At 45.8% G+C, this 22,648-nt stretch overlaps 1 long non-coding RNA gene across 1 annotated transcript in view; it reads right to left on the bottom strand.

The window, feature by feature from the left end:
* Positions 1–8,921: 8,921 nt before the first annotated feature.
* The window catches only part of LOC147659509 (uncharacterized), a 165,345-nt gene continuing 151,618 nt past the window's right edge, over positions 8,922–22,648 (bottom strand). Inside the window, exon 3 of the long non-coding RNA XR_015307223.1 lies at positions 8,922–8,990. This is a non-coding gene — a long non-coding RNA (uncharacterized LOC147659509). The remainder of the gene's footprint in view (positions 8,991–22,648) is intronic.

Here is a 22,648-nt window from a genome sequence, read left to right as displayed (position 1 = left end):
AACCCAAACCTAAACCCTAAAAATACCCCTGTACCCCAAAACCCAAACCCAACCCTAAAACCTAAAAATACCCCTGTACCCCGAAACCCAAACCCAATACCCCTTATAAATGTAATTTAAAAAAGGTAAACTTACCTAAACTTACGTTGTAATGGTATGCGTTGTAATAGTACCTGCGTTGTAGAGTAATGCATTTTAAAGGTATCCGTGGTAATGGGTCCTGCGTGGTAATAGATCCGTGGTAACAGTACTTCGTGCTAAAAGTTGCGTGCTAACAGTTACATACCGTTTGAGATGAGCAAGCTAAGATTTCAAACCCCCTAAAATTCATCATATTTCTTTTTGCCTAAGGAAGGTGGGTCTCCTGTATACAAAGAATATCGAAGTTATTGTATTTAGAAAAATGTCCCACCCTTTGACGCTTTCTTGCATCATTCAGACCACCTACGTTGACTGTACAAATTTTTATGCCTGACATGTGTTTGTGTTAAATTTCCCTGCCGAGCTTGGATTATCGTCATAATCATTTAATAGGACTTTAGTGTTGATATTATTTACCTTAATACACCTTATTTTCTCTTTTTTTGCTTTTTCCCCCAACCCCTAGTACTCCCCCTCACCAGGCCACCCACCCTTCCCCTCCTCCCCCCTCATCCCCCTTTCCTCCCCTACCCTCCACCCCCCCTCCCTTTCCCAGCACCTCTGCGTTCAGACCAGGTCTGTGCGGGTGATGGTCACAGTGAGAGCAGTGAAGCTCTTAATGCCATAATCCAAGTCACCATCCTGTTACCCCTTGCCATCTTTTTAAGAACCCATACTCTGAATTCACCTGACCCCTCTCCAATGCTTCAGTAGTGCTACAAAAACCAACAAATACATCCAGTATTGATCAGTTCTATTTCCCATAAGAGTCCAGATACTCTCTGGCTTTAATCTCAGAGGCAAAGTACATAGTTCTCCCCTCATTTATGATTTTCAGCTGAGCTGGGTTAATCAAATAGGCCTGCATTTTTTTCTGCTGAAATGGGTTGATCAGTTGCCTGAGTCTCCAGCGCCTCTCCACTGTTATATGGCAGAAATCTGGGCGGACGAAGAACGAGATCCTGTCCACGTTCCTCTTGGCATCCGGTCTTGCCTTCTCCGCAATTGCCTGCCTCAGCACAAAGTTGCCCAGAAAGATTAGAATAGCTCTAGGTTTGTCACTTTCCTTGGTACCTTTTTTGATTTTGAACGGGGTGCGGTGCGCTCTCTGGATCTCTGCTGCCCATACCCAGTTTGAGAGCTCCGGAAATGTCTGTTCAAATAGTTTAATGACGTAGGCCCTGACATCGGACTCTTCCACTCCTTCGGGTACCCCAAGAACCCGGAGGTTATTCCGTCTCATCCTGTTTTCAATATCCTCCAGTTTCCACTGAATGTCTATAACTTGTGCGCTTTGGGCTTCGACCTTATTGACTGCGGCTGCTGCCTCCACCTCCGTAAAGACAACCCTATCCTCCAGATTAGTTACCTGATCTCCCAGATTGATGCAGGCCTTAGAAAGCTTCCTGACAGCCCCCTGTATTTTCTTGACAGCAGCTTGGGAATTCTGACTGTCCTGCCGGGCTTCCTCCCTGTGGGCCAGAATCTCACTGTGAATGGTCTCCAATAGCGACATCTGTGCAGCACCCCCCCCCCCCGGACTCCCCTGCAGAGGCATTGCTGAAGAATGATCCTAACTGAGCTCACTTTGAGGGAGCTCACGCCTTTTTGATGGTTTAACTGCTGTTACGGGAGAGCCAGGCTCTAAGTCGCTTTCTGCGTCAGGGTCTGAAACCACATTGGAGCCAAAATCTTCATCCTCGTCATCCTCTGACCACTCACCACCCTCCGACACTGAGAAAAAACATTCGCTGGGGACCTTTTCATTCTCTTTTCCCTTCGCAGCTTCCCCATGGGCCACCGGGTTCTCCTTTGTAGGCACGCCAGCTTTATGTCCATCTTGATCTTGATCTTGCGCCTTGTCCACTGGACTCCATTGAGTGATACAGGTATCTGGTCCGGCATTAAAATCCCCTGGCTTACTTTCACCCAGTGTCCCATTCTCCATAGCCTCGCTAACCAGATTGCCTGGAGTTTCAGACTCAGGCTCAGGCTCAACCATATCAACTCCTTTCATCATGCTTTTTCCTAAGATATTCAGGGGCATGGGGGGGTCAGTCAAATCAGTCAGCTCAGGAGGCACTGAGGAGACTACCACCTACCACTAGTTCAGGCTTGCCTCCCTTCCCCACTGGTTTTGTAGTTTTAAGCCCCTTCTCTCTGCCAGCCTTGGTAAATATATCAGCAATTGGGGCTATGGCTGTAGCTGTAGCCTGCCTCGTTCTAACCACCGCCTGCTCACTTACCGGGGGAGTCTGCAGTTTACCATCAGTGTCACCCGGCACTATCTCCACGCCAGCCTTCTTTTTCTTTTCCTTTGCCGCAGCCGATTTGCTTCCTGTATTGACCTTTGGGGCCATTGCGCCCCGTCTCTTTTCTGCCTGGAGCCTCCTCACACTGTAATCCTCGTCACGTCCTGCAGACCTCAGCAGCCCTTCCTCGAACGCCGCTCTGCTCCACGGAGCCCGCGAAGCATCACCCGCTCCCTGCCCCTTCACTTTCCGGCGGGTGCGGGAGCACACAGAGAGAGCCGCCCGTGTCAGCTCCTGAAGCAGCCGTAACGCTGAGCCACAGCGGGTGAGTTGTAGAATCATCCATAAAGTGCTCCGCCGGTTTTTAGTTTTAATTCCGCATTACTGAGAGTTCAGCGATCCAGAGTGATAGGGGAAGCATCCCCATAGTACCGTTGGGGCAATTACACAAACTTAACTGCTCTGGTGTTCAGCCACTGCTAAGCGGCCGCCATCTTGCCACCAGAAGTCCATGATCTCAAATAAATATTTAAGTTGTCTGCTGAATACGTATGATTATAGTGCAATAAGTCCTTAAAGGTCTAGTTGTGTTTGAGTTAATCAGGGCTGTGCCATTCATTTCTGCACTAGAAATAAACACACAGTCTCAAAGTCAGATTACAGGTGGTAGGAAATTTATATATGTATTAGTGTTATTGAACACCTTCAATCCCAAGGTGAATTGAGTGTTTTCCCTAATTTGATTTCGTTTCCTACATTCTGGTTGAGAGAAAAATATTTTGTTTGTTTGTTGCATTTCAAGACTAGTTTTAAAATGTTATTAAGATTGTTTTATTGCTTGTGTTGATGATACATGTACGCTCAATCTAATTTGATAATAAGGTGATAATCTTCTATGTGAAGGCTCACTTACGCATTTTATAATAATAAGCATCACACTTACTTATGGCTCGTATAAGATTTCTGCTGATAACAAAACATGCAATTTCCTTTGACTAGTGATTTTAATGTGAGAAAGATGGAGTACTTGAGGAGTGCTACTGTGAAACAAAGTCACAGCCTAGACATGCATAGGTTAAGTGATTTATGAGTAGGATCATGTGGCAAATGAAAGTGATAAATGACCTTGCCAGAAATGTAGCAGCAATTGTTTGGATTGGAAATGGTGTAGTCAAAAAAAGGAGTGTAGAAAAGACACGGTACATGGTGTGCATGATTTTCCTGCAATTAAATAAGAAGCAGGGAAAATAAAAATGAGTGTTAATAATGAAATCCAAAGTGAAAAAATAAATTTATTTCTAGCAATTCTGATGACGAGGATGTGTTTTTAGATGTTTGTTGCTTTATATAATGGTGAAACAAGCCCAAAGGAGCAGGAAAGTTGATCTGGAAAGCCAAGTCCTGCTTCTCCGAGACCTAGTTTATCAGTACTAACACTGAGAAAGCTGGTAGCAAAAGACGTTGACATTTACAGACTTAAAATTGAATTTGGAGAAATTTTCATTTGTAGTATTAATGCAGATATCATCATATAATGAAGAAGAATTGAGATTCCTGAGTAAGGAAGCAGCTATATGTGTGTGTGACGCATTCCAGAAGCTTGGGGAATTGGTGGGTGAATAGAATATGAATTTTTATAAACTGTTATGATGAAGATATTGAAGAATGACATGAGGGAAGACGAAATACCAGGAATGAGACATTATGTTGAGAACACACATTAGATATTTAAAATAGGAGTATAAATAAGTGGGAAGATTTGAAAGGATTTAGAGCTAATTGGTCAAAGGAAGGGGAAACACAAAAACATCTGAAAATCTGAAAAATAAACTAGTATGAGGGATTCTGAGTATGCAGTGGTTGCTGTATATCTAATGAGAGAAGTTCATAGAGGAAAATATGTGTATGTACCATATAAGAGATTCAACCTTTTAACATTAATTCAAACTTTCTAGAGCTTAGAGAACGGTCAGAAATATGGTAGACAGAGGTTGAAATGTTTGTAACAATTTCAAAGGAACTTTGGATAGGTTTGCATACAATATTGGACATTATCAATTCTGAAGATGAGTGGGTTGCTTACAGAATTAATGTAGCATGGCCAGCTACCTAGCCTCCTTGACTAACACACTAGAATATTCCTGAATATAATTTAGTTGTTGAACATTTGGAGAATTATATATCGGTGCGGTCGAACCGTCATCCGGTATAGTGGTCCGACTGCCACATTAGGATGCTATCAGTCCAACCGATGCAGTGCAGTCAGAGGGACCCACCAATGAGTCCGACAGGCTCAAGGAGCTCGTAAGGCTTTCGGTCAGATCATAATTTCTACAATTCAGGCGGTCTCTGGGCATGCACTGCCATAAGGATTACAATGCCCCTTTCCGACATCCTTTCCATGGCAGTCCGAGGCCATGGAAAAACTGTAAAAAGGGACTTTGGGGGCCCCTAGCAGGGCCCCCATCCCCTCTGGGCCTCCACTATATGGCCCTAGGGGCACCAGTGGTGTTCCTTCAAACATCCATGCCCCGTGTTCCATAGTACTTTGGATAGATTTGATTACAAAGTTTGACATTATCACTTCTAAAGATGTGCGGGTCGATTACAGAAGCATTGTAGAATGGCCAGCTACAGAGCGTCCTTGAGTAACACACTAGAATATTAAGAAATATAATTTAGTGATTGAATACTTGGAGACTTAGCCAGTCCAATGCCATGGAAAGGAAGTTAGAAAGGGACTTCGGGGGCCCCTATCAGGGCCCTCATCTCCTGTGGGCCTCAGCTGTATGACCCCGGGGTTACCTGTGGTGTTCCCCCAAACATCCATGTCCTGTGTACCATGCACCACATGGTGCCTAGCACATGGGGAATGGATGTCTCAAAACATCCCTTTTTTCCCTGCAGCTTGTGCTGCGGCCCTTTCACCAGACCACAGCACAAGCCGAAATGGTAAAGGGGATGTTTCCGACTGCCTACATAGTGATTGCATGTTAATTGGGAGAGTGGAACTGCCGACAACATGTCAGAAGGTTTCCAACCCGATGTGATGGGAGTCGGATGCTCTTCTGACCGCCACTGTAATTGGGCCCTAACATTCGACAGAGAGAAATTAGTTGGTCACCAACTAGGAACGCAAGAGCCTAAGGAGTCAGTACAGGCATGTTATGAGAGACTGGTGTAAATATATAGACAGTACAGGGGAGTTCAAGACACCTCAAAAGAGTATGCTAGTGGATTCCCTCATCTCATGCTTGCTTTGAATGCAGAAAGTAGTTCTCATATTCAGCGGTAGGATACGTTTCGCCTAAATCTGAAATTGAATTGCATAATATTCATTTAGCTGATTCTTGGGATGAGAAATTGTATAAACTAGTTTGTCAGATTGCTATCTTGGCTTTATGAATGTTACAAACTGTGTCGGAACATATTTGGCAACTTATGTCTCAGAGGGGAGAATTTCCATTTTCTTAACATGTAGTGTCTTTGTATCTATTATTTGTGGTCAAGACGTCTTGAAAATAAATAATCCTCTTTCAAATATTCCATTAGAGAAACTTTCAAAGTCTTGGCAGTTAGGTTCTGTTTCGAACTGTGTAAGATGAATTAAGCATTGTAACATAACTAACATTAAAATTGAGAAAGTGTGTGCAGATTGAGTTATTTTCAACAGAACTTTATTAGAGAATTTATTGAGAAAAGAGACCAAATTAGCAGATATGTGAATGAAATTCAAAGATGCATTCTAGACTTAGAATTGAACAGTAGTTAGACGTTATGTGTATGAGGTGAAGAAGTCTGAAAATCCTGAAATACTTGAAATGACTAGAGAAAGTGAATGTAGTTATAATTTTATGGTGGCTGATGAATTTTTGAAAGCGGAAGAGCCGATGTACATAGAAAGTACCAAGTCACCACAATTGGAGACGGACTCCATGACAGACTGTTTGACTTTGATCTTGGAATATTTTTCATGATTCTCTTCTGTCTCTAAAACTGCAGAGTCCCTATTGCTATCTGCTTTTTTATTCATGAATTGTTTGTGCTAGACCATATTTGGTTCTGGCTTTTGACTATATAATATCTGAGCTAAGATTGCCTTTGCTGATTCCAACTTTATTTGCATTTTGAGTATTTATAATTGAAAAGACTAACCATGGCCTTTTGCCTTCTGTAATGATTGCTAAATTGTAAATAAACCTTTATGGTTTGCACTCGAAATATGTGCTGTGTGCATTTTCCAGTGTAGATTTCATCTGTGAGTTGCCCTATGTGGGTTCTCTAGGTTGCCTTGTAGTTTATAGCTAGGGCTCTCATCCTTAGTGACTTACACATAATCCTGAATCATCTTATCTCCCCTTTTAATGGAGTAAAGCACCAATACTGTTGAGTTGTTTTTTCCCTTGTCATCCGGAGGGCATGGTAATTTATCAACCTAAGGAAGATCTACGTGGAGGGGCCACATGGAGCATCCTGCCATCAATGATTCATGCACTATGGACAAAGCCAAGAAACAGGCCCATCCCCAAAAAACGTAGGCAGTCATGTCTCAACGAATAGTTTGCACCCCCCATAGCTATGGATGCAGTCACGTCCACTGTTCTTCTGTTATTTCACTGGAGGCAAGTGTCCAGATCTTCATTGTAGGGCTTGATATAGACCCATTTCTGTTTGAGATAATTGTTAGCCAGCAATATCAATTAATCAATCAATCGTAGCATTTTTAAAGCGCACTACTTACCCGTGAAGGTCCCAAGGCGCGGGGGGGGGGAATTCTGCTACTGCTCAAAAAGCCAGGTCTTGAGGAGTCTTCTGAAGGTTAGCAGGTCTTGGGTCTGCCGTAGGTGGATGGGGAGGGTGTTCCAGGTTTTGGCAGCGAGGTGGGTGAACGATCTGCTGCCGGAGGTCACTCTTCGGATGCGGATATCGGCTCATCTTCACCATCTCATATACAGCGCACAATCAGATGTGTTGCTTTCATCTGGTCCATCTGTGCATGAATTTTTGTTTATTTTGTCATCAATTAAATTAGGACAGCATCACATTGCTCTAAAAGTCTTCTAGTGATAACCTGGGAGCCAGCAAAGAATGTTCCACCGTATAGTACCTGTGAGATGTGTCAACCACTGCTGCCGACAATTTCCTCACTGCAATTCTAGTCAAATATAGTGCTCAGAATTGTCCCTGCTATCTCCTCGAGGATTCCGTAAATCTGTAATGACTTCCCAGACTCTTTCATTAGCAATAGCTGCAATATTTTGCCATGTAGGTGATCTGAACATCTCTCACATTTATAGCAATGACTAACTCAGGGTTGCTTACATATTAGCAAGTCTATGTTGCCCCTCAATTCCAGGTTTATTACATATTAACATGTCCCCATTGCTTAACATTATCTACTACCTATGTCACAGGCTCCATGGGGATGCCTGCATCAGCCAGGATTGCCTTAGGTGCTTTGTATGTATCATGGTTTATCCAGATCACCCCTCAAGGTTTTTATTTTAAATTCTTGTGCCTCCTATAGCCAATAAACTAATTTGTGCAGAGATCCCTTACTTCTGTGTGCCAGGTCAGCTGCCCTGCATCTTAATAAGCCGGGTACTCTGTTGTTATTCTCTGGTTGACTTTTCTCTCATATTTTGCCGTTATTATCAATGTTGGCTGTAAAGAGATGCATCATCTCCCAGGACCTTTAGTATCCACTGACACAGGGCCTTTGGTTATTGTTCGCTGCAGGGCCGCCAGCTCCAAACATTCACTCACACTGAGGGTGGACGACTCATGGTCCTGCTTCTCTCTACCTCATCTTTGTCTGTCTCAGTAGCACATCTCCAAGATTCCTGGCTCTCCCCGCTAATACTAGGTAGGTAGGACTTGCACTGGCTGTTTATAAAGACCGTCATCACCTGATCCCGTACTCTGTGCCACGCTCTGTTTCAGTTCTGTACTCCCTGCTGGAAGCAGTATGTAGACTCAGCTTTTAGCCAGATTTCTATGATTATTTTATTGAGGCAGGCATGCAACACTGTGAAAATCATCCATTAAAGTCAGCAATCAGGCCATGAAACCTTGCGCAATATCAGCAGTGATGTGGAAATAAGGTATAAGACACAATTAAATGTAAAACCAGCCTTGTTGCAACATCAACAAGAGTATAGATACATTTAGATGGAAAAATGCCACTGGTGTAAAGTCTGCAGGACTGTAGTACTACATTTCGAGGCAACATCACCATACATAGAAAATGTAGTAGCACAATATAACTTTTGATATTAAAGGAAAGCATTAGTATTTTATCATAACTGGTTATGTATTTTTCACTGTTGACCATTTTAGCTCTGCTGTTTACTTTATCTATTTGACATTTGGTAAGTGAAGTTTGTTTTAAAAAGAATGAACATTAAAAAAATAAAATAATAACCCAACTTAATATGCATATTATAATTGCAAGGGTGATGAAGAATTATTCAGAATTCCATTAAAAAAGAAAACAGTACATTGCTACTTGAAATATAAATCCTACCGGAAGAAGGTGGGACGTCAGCTCCTACTGTCCCTGTGGCACTCGGAGGGGGAGGTGGAGGCACTGCTCTTCTGTGGAAGCAAATAGAAGTCTGTGAGTGAATCACAGGACCTATGTACAGAGGTACTCTGTGGGGGCATATTTTTCTTAAATGTATCAAAGCCCTTTTATGAACCAGACTTTTTTTCTCACTTGAAAATAGATTTGTGATCCATTATGAATCACAAATAGGAAGAGTAAAAAAGAGGTAATATTTTCTCCATAGAAGTGGAATTTATCCATGACTGTGGCCACAACTTTAGTTTTAAACAACTGAACAGTTTCCAATCCCACCTTTTGGGTAGTAACCAACTTTGTGAGAGTTTGCCATTCTGCATCTACCTCTACTTCATGAAGAATTGCTTTTTATTGTCTGAAAGTATGGGTAAAGTACATAATACCAACCATGTTGTTTGGGGCACAAACCCTGAAACCTGTCCTAGGATGCTTGATTCCGGCCCGGGGAAGACATGGCTTGGCAGTTCGGGCTGGACTCTTCCCATGAGGCACAGGGTCAAGACTGATTCGCATATGGCAAAGTCTGAACTGGGTGGCTTGGTGAGCAAAATAACAATGGATTAAACCCAGATCTGTGACTGGCGGTGAATGTTTTGCCAATGTGCAACATTCCGTCCATCATCTTTTGTGTATTGCTGTTCGCCCTATGTGGAAGGGGTATGCCCAGACGTGGGTCCCGTGCTCACTAAGCCACTGGAGTCAAGCTATCCTGGCTGAAGAGGGGTGAAACCCTGAAACCGGTCCAAGGATGCTTGATTCCGGTCCAGGGAAGACATGGCTTGGCAGTTGGGGCTGGACTGTTCGCATGAGGCAAAGGGTCAAGACGATTTACATATGGCCATGTCTGAACTGGGGTGGCTTGGTGAGCAAAATAATGATGGATTAAACCCAGATATGTGACTGGGGGTGAATGTTTTGCCAATGAGCAACATTCTATCCATCATCTTGTGTGTTTTGATTATTTTTAATAATCAATTGGAAAATTCATACACAGGATTATTTCTGATTGATAATGCTGAAGCGTTAACCCTATTGATTAAAATTTTTACAAAGTCTAGCCTATCTAATCTTTTGGTTTATTTCTCTCCTACGCCACTGTCTGACTGAATTTTCAAATTTCATAAATTATAGGTTACACCACAATCCTCCCACAGTAATGTCATATACTTGGATATGAAGTTGGTAAACCGGTCAGATACCACCTCTCTGGGGAAACCCAAGTGGGAAAAGATCCCCATCAATGCCCGACTCACCACAACGGCTGTCATTGTTCTGAGAGATGTAGCCTTCGGGCACCAGGTGGCATAGTTCACCAATACCAGGATGTGCTTGCTGCCTAGGGCTGTCTTGCAGTCCAGGGGTCCTACAATGTCAATTCCGCTCAAAAAAGACTTGATTGGCAAGTATGTGTAGACCTACAAAGTGCATTAGAGTACCTTCACATCTGGGGGCCATAAGAAGTGGGTGACAATCCTGTCAAAGGTTTTGTCCTGTCCCAAAGGTACTGCCAAAATCATGTCATGAGCCAGACTCAGTAGGAAGGTTCTGAACGCAGGGGTACCACCAGCACATGGGCTGGCTCTGGCTCAGCAACCTTAAGCTCTCTGTAGAGGAGACTGTTCTCCCAGTAGATCCAATGTGATCCAGACTGATCACCAGCTGCCTAGTTTGCAGCCTGCTGCCACAAACCAACAAGAGTAGGTAATATGCCCTCTGCTCCTTGCAGAACTACTTCCTGGTGGGACCCCCTTTCTGCTGCCATTGGGTTAGCTCAGGTAATTCTTCCAGTTCAGCTACCTGCTCCCCTGTAGGTTCTGGGGCATCCCTCTCGAGGTCACCCCACTCCTGGACTGGGGGAACATCAGAGGGAGGTTCCCTTTCTCTCATGCCCCCTGCCCTTCCTCTTTCTGGCAGGCACCTAGGCCCCTGTTTCAGGCTTAAGGTCCTCTTCATCACCCCTACTGGCTGCCATTGACAAAGTGGTCACACACGCCAACATAGTCAGACCCACCATCTCCAAATGAGACCGGTGTTCAACCTTTTCCAAAGGGGAGCTCTCCAGATCATGGCAAAGCAAACAATCAACAGGCATGGTTGGACACACAACTACTCTGAAGGTACCTGAGACCCCTCCACCCCATTCAAAGAGATCCTGAGCCACCTTACACAGGTGCTCAGAGTTGTCTACTGCAACTACAGGGTGAAGTACATTGGGGATATTCCTCAGACACCAATTGACACCTGAGGGATGTCACACTGGCTCAAGTGTCTCACAGAGCCTCCAGCCTCTTTCCGTTGATAGTCACCCACTGCCTGTATTTCTTGGTCTTTTCGAGAACAAGGGTCCTCTGGACCATCTCGCCGTCCCCTAGTGAGGCAAGGGTTATCTCAGCTGGCTCATACCCATCACCTGGGACCAACTCTTCCCCAAGCAATACACTAACCAAACCATGTGACTGTGCACCAGTGGGCGCCAGTGTGTACTTTTGACACTTGGGGTCCCCCTCAAGTGATCTTCCTGACCAAATGCAAAACACTTACCTGGATCCCTTTCTGCAGGCTTCCCCTTAGAGATCCATGGTTTCTTACCACAGGGGGACTGGGAACCTTTATCCCAGGAACCAGATTGGGGCCCTTCAGAAAACACCTTCTGTTTACCCTTATCCCCCTACTATTCTGCTGGAGACCCTACCCACCCTTTGCTGGGACTCCTACATACCCCTTGTGGATTCTGGTACTCGTCGTCCAGCAGTCCACCTCCTGAGCACGCTTCCTGGGGTCATTCAGCTTGTTATCTACCTGATGCTGGCACAACTCTGGCAAGCAAAGACTCCACAAGTCTCCCAATCAATCAAATCATACAACCCTTGATAGTCAGTTACCTTGCTGCCCTTTATCCAAACATCGAGTAATCTGAAAAAATGATTAACACATTCCAACCAAGGAAGAGAATCAGTGCTCTTAAAACATCCAAACTTTTCCTTATACTCCTCTGGGGTGAGCCCATACCTGGTACATAAGGCCTCCTTCATGATAGGTTAGGTGAGGGTGTTTGTGTCCCCTAGGGCTGCCAAAGTGCCCCTCCCTTCCTTCTCAAAGTTGTTCTACTGGACCCCTCCCCACTGCTTCTCAGGGACCTAATTCATATGACAGACTACCTCATATCTGGTAAACCAAGCGTGTATGTCATCACCCTTAATAACATCGTATACCAAATGAATTGGGATGTTCACCCTTCTCACAGACTGCACTGCACTGCCTTCATGCTGCCACCATTTGAAGTGACCTTGATGTCCAGTTGCTTCAAACTTAACTCATGAGCCAACAACAGATTTTTCTGTTCCAGAGCAAGGGGCTTCTCCTTCTCTTTCTCATGCTGTTGGAGCTCCATTTCAAACTTTTTGCTCTCAAACTTGAGACTTTCATGCTCTCTCACATGCTTCCTCTTCTGTCACCTGATCTCAAGCTCCTCTGAGGATATATTCCTGGATGACACACTGCTCCCATTCCTAGAAGATGCTCAAACATGAAAATCCTGAGCATTACAACCCCCACATTCCCATTTTCAGTCTGCCTATCAGGCACTCAAGTCCTTCTGCAGCTCCTCCTTCCTGGCGGAGCTCCTCATGGAACATCATAACTCTTTGCAAAATAGCTTGAGCTGATCTACTTTGTGAGAATATAACATTCCAATCTCAAACGCCAATCCTGCAACCTCACTTGCTGATTCACCACGGAGAGGAATGGCACGTGGATACTTCAAGGGTTATCACAAAAGTAGGACAAAAAGTCAAAAACAGTAAGTGCTCACCTAATGGTCTGCACTAAGTAGTAGAGCACACTGATCACTTTATGACAAAGTACAAACACAAGTCATAATCCTCACCGCTAACCACCAGTGTTAGAAATGGAGGTCTCTATTTGGAAGTGGCTTACACCCTGTTCAAGTAGGGACCCTTCTCTCTACTCAGGATCTCAGGATGAGGGGATTACATACCTAAGATAACCTGTGCTCAGCCCCTGGGTAGCTTGGCACAAGCGGTCAGGCTTATCTCAAACACTACAGATAGACACGACACCAGTTTAGAACACATAATATATGTTGATCTAAACCAAATAGGATAAAAATTGCAAAAACTCAAAATATGACTTTTTAATGCGATTCTGTCCATAGAAAACTATGGATGCACTAATTTTACACAAAGTATCTCAAATGTGTCAAAACAGCCACAGAGGAGGGAAGAGTCAGAAAACCCAGTGATTTGTCAGTTTCTGGGTCCTTTCGGAGGTGATTCGACAGTTCTGCTGCACGCAGGCAAAGTGATACATCAAATCGGGACTATAGGGGGTAGTAATGCGTAGATTCCAAGACGGTTCTGGTCTGCGGGTACTGTGTCAGTAGTGCATGGTGCGAAGGCACAATACATGGAAATCCGGGGCTTGGAGACGTACACACACCCAGAGATGTGATGCCTGACTTTAAAGAGAGGATTGACATGCACCAAGGGGTTAAGGATTATGAGGTAGCTTCAGTGGTGCACAGTGTCCCTGAGGTAGATTGGGAAACTAGCACAGGGGTTCATAGTCCTAATAGTGGGAGGGATGCTCAACTGACTCCAGATAAGAGGTGCAGGGAGAGAGGTTCCCCCATGGTAGAAACCTTGGCATGTGAGTGTGGAGACTGCCCAGAAGAGTGAGGGTTGAATGACAAAGACAGTCAGATTATTTCTTGCCAGTCTCAGGAGCGTGATGTGAGGTACTTGTGTGAGGCACTGGATAGTGAGGCAAAGAGTAGCTTGGTCAATAACTATGCGGGGCTGTGTGTTTGAATTGTTGGAGATCATATGTTATGTCCCTGTTTTCCAGAGCTATGCCAACACCCTATAGAGTATGAGGTTTCTAGCCCCAGGGGGCTTACACTGGAGATAGACCTTTTGGTGGATCCCAGAGGATCTGAGGAACATTTTCGGAGTGATCCTAAAGGGGGTGGCACAGGTTTTCCCCAACCAAGTGAGGTAGGGGAGGTTAGTGGTAGCCCAGAAAGGTCCTGGTGTAGTGGGAGGGGTGTAGGGTACCACATCCTGTCTCAGAGGAGAATGGACTGTGTCCTAAGGTGCCTGAAACCCAGTCCCAGGGCCTGGTTGATTGCATGAGTAAACACCAGGAGGGCAACCTCGTCTGTCACAGGCGGTCATCCCCTGGGGGGCATCCCAAAGTGTCAGGTGAACTGGGGGAAACTACTGTAACAAGCATCCCACTAGTTCTTGTGTCTGGCAGCACAGCTCCAAGGAGGAGGGTGCATGAGTCCAGAAAAAAGGGTGAAGAGGGACGCAGTCCCCAGCGGTAGGAACAGTTGGTCAGGGGTTGCCAGCTCTGAGGTCACTAAGGCTGGCCCTGATGAGGCCATGGTTGGCCTGTGGGGGTCTTCATTCTCTGTCAGGTGGACAGGGGGCTGAAGAGCTGTGCCAGGAAGACTGTTGCACAACTCATGAGGAGTGTTTGGTGGACTCCAATGGAAGCCCTGCGTTGCCAGGCACAGGTCCAGCCTAAGGAGACAGACCCTGGGTTGGAGGACCAGGTTCAGGGTGTCCCCCCGGACCAGGAGCAAACGGTGACTGCTAACAGTGCCCCTACTTGTTTGTCTTCTGGGGGTAACACTCCAAGTGGTAGGGTGCAGAGCCACAGGGAGGAAGACAGGGTGTGGGAGAGCCATTCCAGTCTCTTGTCCAGCTGCAGGGTACAGACCCTGGGCTGGTGGGGGAGTGTCAGGATTCCATACCTGACTTGGCAGGAGGAAGAGTGGACAAAGGGTTCCCGGCACCTGGGGCTACTGTCCCCCACTCTCTGATGCTACAGAGGTTAGAGAGGCCTGAGGCCTGGCTCTCATGACTGACAGCTGTCAGTGGCCACTGTGGCATGCTGTTCTGTTGTAATGAGTTGCCCCTGAGAGGTGGACAGGATTCACAACCTGGTGGTAAACTAGGCCACAGCACTGTGTTAGCCATGTGGGTACTGACTGCCTGTTGGGACACATCCATGAGCAAAGTAAGTTTAGGTGCTGCACAGATGGGGTTCAAAGGTGAGAAGGGTTCCTCACGTGTTAGCTTAGTGGGCCTAAGATTATGGATAGAGGGATCCAACTGGGTTCAGGAAGGCGTAAAACGGGAATAAACCTCTGCTTTTGCCGGCCAGGTTCCATGTTCTATCGCCCCAAGCAGGGAAGCCCATTAAGGTATCGATTGGTCTACCCTGGCTTTAGCCTGGAAGGGGGCTGTGTTGGAAATGGCCTTTCTTGAGGGTTATCCCCAAACCTTTTGCTTCTTCCTCCTATTTTTTCCTGACCTGGATTTGTTGGCTATAGGACTCTGGGCACTTTACCACTGCTAATCAGTGCTAAAGTGCATATGCTCTTTGTGTAAATTGATATTGTGATTCGTTGTCCATGACTGGCATATTTGATTGACTAGCAGGTCCCCAATAAAGTGCACTAAGTGTGCCATGGCTGGTAAATCAAATGCTATTAGTGGGCCTGCAGCACTGATTGTGCCACCCATATGAGTAGCCCTGAAAAGATGTCTCAGGCCTGCCACTGCAGTGTCTGTGGGCAGTGTGTTAACTGCCATGTCAACTTGGCAAGTGCATCCACTTGCCAGGCCCTAACCTTCCCTTTTCTTACATGTAGGACACCCCTATGGTAGACCCAAGGTACCCCCTTGGGCAGAGTGCAGTGTATGTGAAAGGTAGGACATGTACTGGTAAGTGTAACATGTCCTGATAGTGAAATACTGCCAATTTCATTTTTCACTATTGAAAGGCTTTTTTTGCCCATAGGACAGATTGGGAAATGATTTGTAACATTTTATACGCAAATCATCCCATAGGGGTAAGATGGAAAAATGGAGTTTGGTATCTCTAAACTCAGAATTTAGTGCACATCTTTTAGAACGATTGTTTTTGAATTGTGCTATTAAAAATCCCACTTTTAGAAAGTGGCTATTTTCTTGTTCAGCCATTCTGTGTGCTTCTGCCTGTTTGTGGATTGACTGTCTGGCTTTGAAGTGACAGATGCTGGCGATGTGCAGTGGCTCCAGAGAGTCTGGATGAGTCAGCACTAGGCTGAATAGGCTTGATCTGCATTTTGGAGTGGTGAGAGGAGTAGCACATGCACCTGAATAGGGCTGTGCCTGCCTTCCACAATGCTGGCTCCACCACTCTGTAGTGTGTCTGGAGCCTTTGCTCATACTGACAATGGAGGTTGTTGCGCAATTGCAAAGTGCCCCCAGAACTGGTTTGAACTGGGCTCAGTTTGCCTTGCACAAAGAAAACAAAGACATTTTGGGGGATACATTTTAGACCTAAAACCCCTGAACTTTAGATCATTCCTGGAATTCAAGAGGAACCTTTGCCAGGAGAAGAGCTGGAGAGACTGAAGGAGAAGTACTGCCCCTTTGATGTGTGCTCTGTGGCCTGAAGTTGCTGTTCTTGCCAAAGAAAGGAGAATTACTTTTCTGTGTGCTGTGCCTCCTGCTTGAAGGAGATCTCCATGGACCTGTGTGAGCTGGCCTCCTGTTCTGAAGTCTCAAGGACACAAAGACGTCATCCCCAGCTTCCCTGAACTTTGCTGCTGTGAGTTCTGACCTGCCAGGAGGTGCCTGTTCCAGTTTTGGACCACTCGAGTTTGTTGTTGTTGCTGATTGAGAGCTAGAAGAAAGAAGAAACTTACAGAACTGCAAAAATCGACCTATTGCTCTCCTGCAGCTGTTTTTCCGATGCATTACCACTGCGCGAGAAGAATTTCCACGCATCGCTGTTCCGCTGCGAAAACCGACTCAGCACCTATCAGCACTGCAAAAATTGACGCATCGAGTGGTGGCAGCTGAAGAAAACTGACCCTGTGCCATACACTGCTGCTGCATCGCTGCCAGACGCATCCCGAATTTCCACGCATTGAACCTGTGTGGCAAGTTTGTCCGACGCCTCACCTGCAGACTGGAACTGTCACAAAGAATCAACGCATCACTCCCCATACAGACCGGATTCAAGGCAACCTTTTCTCAAGGTGCAGCGGGACTGTCGCATCACCTCCCTAAGGTCTCAGGAGTGCTGCATCTCTTTGTTTTTTAATTTGCAGCTGTTTGGCTTTTGGAACTTTGACGCATCTACAGGTACTTTGGTGAAAAATCATGCGTCTATAGTTTCTATGGAACAAGTTCTTGAAACCTTTTGAAAGTCATATTTTTAACTGTGTATGTTCGATTTTTGTTGTTTTGGTCCTATTAGTTTTGACAGAGGTATTTTATTTTTCTAAACTGGTGTGGTGTCCTTTTGTGGGGTTTTCACTGTGTTACTCAGTGTGTAGGTACAAATACTTTACACATTGCCTTTGAGATAAGCCTGTCTGCTCATGCCAAGCTACCAAGGGGGTGAGCAGCAGTCATCTAAAGTGTGTATACCCCATACCCTAACTAGAACCAAGGGTCCCTATTAGGACAAAGGTACCTACCTCTGCCAACTAGAGACCCCCATTTCTAACAGTAGGTCAGAAAGCCCAAACCCCAAATCTCTAGCTTTTCCAGATTGAAAGTTACACTTGTAAAATGTAACAAGCAGCTCCAATGATATCCTACGGGAGAGCTAGTCCTTGCCATAGTTAATATAATACACAGTATTTCACTATCAGGACATGTGAAACACACCAGTACATGTCCTAACGTTAACATGCATTGCACCCTGCCCATGGGGGTCCCTTGGGTCTACCTTAGGGGTGACCTACATGTAAGAAAAGGGAAGGTTAGGGCCTGGCAAGTTTTGCATTTGCCAGGTCATCATGGCAGTTAATAACTGCACGTGGAGAAACTGTAGTGGCGAGCCTGACACACATTGGAAAGGCTACTGGTGTGGGTTGCACAATCAGTGCTGAAGGCCCATTAGAAACATTTGATTTACATGCCCTGGGCCCACACAGTGCACTGTACTAGGGACTTACCAGTAAATAAAATATACCAAGCATGGATAACCAATCAGAATTACAATTTACACCGGGAGCACTTGCACTTTGGCACTGACGAACAGTGACAAAGGGTCCAGAGTGCCTAATCCAGGAGAAACAAAAGCCAGCACACAGCCAAAACCATAGGAGGTAGAGGCAAAAAGACAGGGGAAACCGCGCCAAGGATGCCAGGTCTAACACGAGAAAAAAACACCATGACCTTGAATGCGATCACTGGTTGTTAATACTCAGTCTCTTCACATACAGATGATCAAGTAAGAGGTTTACTTATTTTTATCTGAAGTTCATATAGGACTTCTCTGCCATCATCAAGTCTATCATTCAGCTGACAAAGAATAGACATTATTAGTTTGGATGAAGAACAAGAGCAAGCGTTCTAGAACATGGCAAGCCTGGTGTGCTTTCTTGGCAAAGTGATGGCTCTGAAATACTCATCTCTGCTTTGTGTACCCCTGCTGTACTTACCTCAGATTCCTCTAGTTTGCTATTCAAGACAAAATAACAGACTATTGTAACTCAAAAATGGATAATCAACAAACCTGGCGGGAGGTCTTTATAGATAGGTTTGCTATAACCATGCAAAGCACTATTTCTTCCCTGCAAGATGCCTTGATTCACAGTTATGAAATAGCATCATAATTAGTAGTCATGTCTAAAAACATTGATAATGGAAGTTTTTTCAGAAGTGAGTCACACAAGCTCAAGTCATTGCATATGCCTGCAACTGTATTTCTGCAGCCTGTTCCTACTCCAACACAACCCTGAAACATGCTCTCTATCGACTTTATTGTAGAATTACCCAATGGAATGCTTCCAAAACATTGCTTGTATTCATGGATAACATCACTAAAATGGAACATAACATTCCTTTCAAGATACTACCCCTACAGTAGAAATAGTAGAAATCTTCATCCTTCACATCTTCCGTTGCAGTTCTGTTACAGTTGACATGGGCTCCTGAAAACTATTATCAGGGACCTCAATTTACACCTCTCTTTTGTAAAAAAACTGATTAACAGAATGGGTATCAGACAATGATAGTGTACCAACTACCATCCACAAATGGATGGACACAATCAGTGAATCAGTGGCTTGACCAATCCATAGAACAATATCTCCAATGTTTCTTGATGGATTATTAAAAAGCCTTCAGCTGATGAATTTGCAAACATTATATCGTTATACTCTCCTTTATGTAGGTCTCCCTTCTTTAGTCAAACTGGTAAAATAAACATATTGTGTTGCCTCAAATGTTGAAATGGGCAAGGTTGTTCACATTGGTTGTTACCTAAGACCAGGTAGATTGATAAAGTGCCTGGATCTTATAAACAAGGATACAAAACCCAGGCACCTCATCAATGCCCAGAGAAATTAACACTCAACTCAATCAAATGTGCCTTTTTCATGATCCAGGGCGATGAAGGCTACAAAGAGTTTGGAGCTCCGTACCCAGACAACTAAAGCTCCTACAAAAGTTGCTTGGTCTTTAGTGTGTCCTCCTAGGTTAGGAATACATTGTCATGGTGAAACAAAAATTATCAAAACATTTCTCAATCATTCAACTAACTATTTAGCATATATCCTACATGTACACAAATGAACAATATAGGATCTTAGGAACTCAATACAATTCAAAGACTCTATCTATAATCTACCAATCAAGGCCATAAAATACACATATCAATAAAATACACAGAAAAAATGTATAAAACAGGTTAAAAAGAACATCATCTCTTGCAATGGAACAAAGCATTAACATAATGTGCTAATCCTTATTATATATAGGCAAAGCGCTCAGCAGAGTATAACAGCAGCTTATGAATCACACTTGCAGCATACATAAAAATTGCAATATGCATATGAAGTGTAAATACAGCATGATTAAAAACTATAAATATATAAAACTGAGGTGCTATTATACCAGTAACACAGAAATTGTTACCCTTCCATTGAATTTCTGGCTAGAATTGCAGCTTTAAGAAAAACACTCTGCCTAAAACAGATAATTGGAATATTCAAGAATTGCAACTTGTGCAGAGCCTGCCCACATCTATGTTACCCTAAAGTTTTTAATAGGGTTTAAGAAAATGACTTCATGAATAATTAAAATAGTTGCAAAAGAACATTATGCAGTAGTGATGGCATAGAAGCGCGGCGTGGGGAGTGACACTTGACCCTGTTGCCAGGCAGGTCGCTCCCCACACCGGGCAGCTCCAGCTGACTGTGCCCGTGTCTGAGTCCCAGCTGCTGCTGTAGTTCGAGGTCCACCTCCACCCACAGGCTATCACCTGCGCCACATCCCTGGTGGCCAGTGGTAGGACTTTGTTTTGTTTTTGTCTGGTTACTGTGTTTTTTTCTTTGCCGTCTGTAAACTGTATTTTGTGCTTCTCTTTGCCGTCTGTAAACTGTATTTTGTGCTTTACTTTAGCTTCTGTACCTGCATTTTGTGCTGTTGTGCCCGTTTTGCCTTCTGTTCCTCGCCGGTCCTGCATCCCGCCGCAGCATCCCCTTCGGCCCGCCCCCTTCGAACGCCCATTTGCCGATCTCCCCTCCCAGCTCCTCCTCCCTCCCCTTCTTATGGTGGCCGCCGTGCGGCCGCGCCGCTGGCGTGCTGAAAGCAAGCCCTTCTGCGCCCCTTCGCACCTGGACCATGCCCAGCACCAGAACCCCTGGTCCCCACGAATGTCACGACGCCTGATTCCGCTACAATGCCAGCACCCTCCACTCACTCAACCCCGGATGAGAACACACCTGCTTCCGGGTCACCCCGAAGCGCACCCAAGGACCTTTCACCTGCCGGAACTGCAGCTTCACTCGTACCCACCCCGCCAAACCACTACACAGGAAAGAACCCAACACCTCAGATGCATCCTCCTCAACACCTGCTCCGCCAGCAAACACGCCGTCGAACTCTGGGACCTACTCGACTCAACATCCCCAGATGTTGCCTTCCTGATGGACACCTGGCTTAACCCTGCCTCAGCACCCGACATCGCCATAGCTATCCCGGATGGTTACAAGATCATGAGCAGAGACTGCACCAATCGAGTTGGAGGAGGAATCGCCATCGTCCACAAGTCCACCCTCAAGGTCTCTACCAACTCCGAGGACACCCTCAACACCGCCGAACACCTGCACTTCCAGATCCACACCGACCCCAACACCACCCTCAGAGGAACTCTCATCTACAGACCCCCCCGGACCCTGACCACAGTTCAGCAACTCCATCACCGACTTCATCAGCACACACGCCCTGGCATCCACGGACTACATCCTCCTCGGGGACCTGAACTTCCACCTCGAGAACAACAACGACACTAAATCCACCACTCTGATCAACAACCTCGCCAACTTCGGACTCAGACAACTCGTCACAACATCCACCCATGCCGCCGGCCACACCCTCGTCCCCATCTTCTCCACAAGCATCCACATCTCCCTCAACCACACCACCGCACTTCACTGGACCAACCATCATTGCATCCACTACGCCTTCAGGAAGTCCACCACACACACCGCACCCAACAGAAGCCCCGCCGCTGCTGGAGCAAAGTCACCGAAGACCAGCTAACCACCACCCTCACCCAGAGCCCACCCTCCAACCCCACCTACGCCAACACCGGGGCCTGCAACTTCAGACAGTGGATCTATGACTGCACCAACTCCCTAGCCCAGCTCAAGAAAACCTCTAGCAGTCCCACTAGCACGAAAGCCAGCTGGTTCACCAAAGACCTCCAGGCCTCCAAACAAACCTGCCGAAAACTGGAAAAGAACTGGCTCCACGAACGAACACCGGACAGCTATACAGCCCACAAGAACACCACCCGCAGACATCATCACCTCATCAGATCCGCTAAAAGGACCTCCTTCAAAGCCCACCTAGACAAAAACGCACACAACAGCAAATAGCTCTCAACATCGGGAAAGAGCTCTCCAACCCCAGCTCTAACACCAATGACATCCCTCCTTCGCAAGACCTGTGCGACTCGCTGGCCACCTTCTTCCACCGCAAGATAACCGACATCCACGACAGCTTCAAATTCATGACCGCCCGACAACTACTGAGACCTCTGCCACCACGACCACCACCCGCACCAACAGCCTGCTCTCTTGGACCAACCTCAACAACAACGACACCAGCAAGGTCATGAACACCATCCACTCTGGATCACCCTCAGACCCATGCCCACACCACATCTTCAAAAAAGCCAGGACAGACATTGCACCCCTTCTCCGGAAAGTAATCAATATCTCCTTCGAGACAGCAACCTTCCCAGAAAGCTGGGAACATGCTGAGATCAACGCCCTACTCAAGAAACCCAAAGCGGACCCTAAGGACCTCAAGAACCTCCGGTCCATCTCCCTGCTCCCGTTCCCGGCGAAGGTCATCGAGAAAACCGTCAACAAACAACTGACCCGCTACCTCGAGGAGAACAGCATCCTGGACCCGTCCCAGTCCGGATTCCACATCAACCATAGCACCGAAACCGACCTCATTGCCGCTACCGATGACATCAGGACCCTGCTAGACAACGGAGATACTGCGGCCCTCATCCTCCTCGACCTATCAGCCGCCTTTGACACGGTCTGCCACCGCACACTACGATCAGGCCTCCACGACTCCGGGATCCAAGAGAAGGCCCTGGACTGGACCGCATCTTT

The sequence above is a fragment of the Lissotriton vulgaris genome, unplaced genomic scaffold, assembly GCF_964263255.1.
Source record: "Lissotriton vulgaris unplaced genomic scaffold, aLisVul1.2 SCAFFOLD_2176, whole genome shotgun sequence".
NCBI lineage: Eukaryota > Metazoa > Chordata > Amphibia > Caudata > Salamandridae > Lissotriton > Lissotriton vulgaris.
This window is presented reverse-complemented; position numbering and strand designations above follow the sequence as displayed.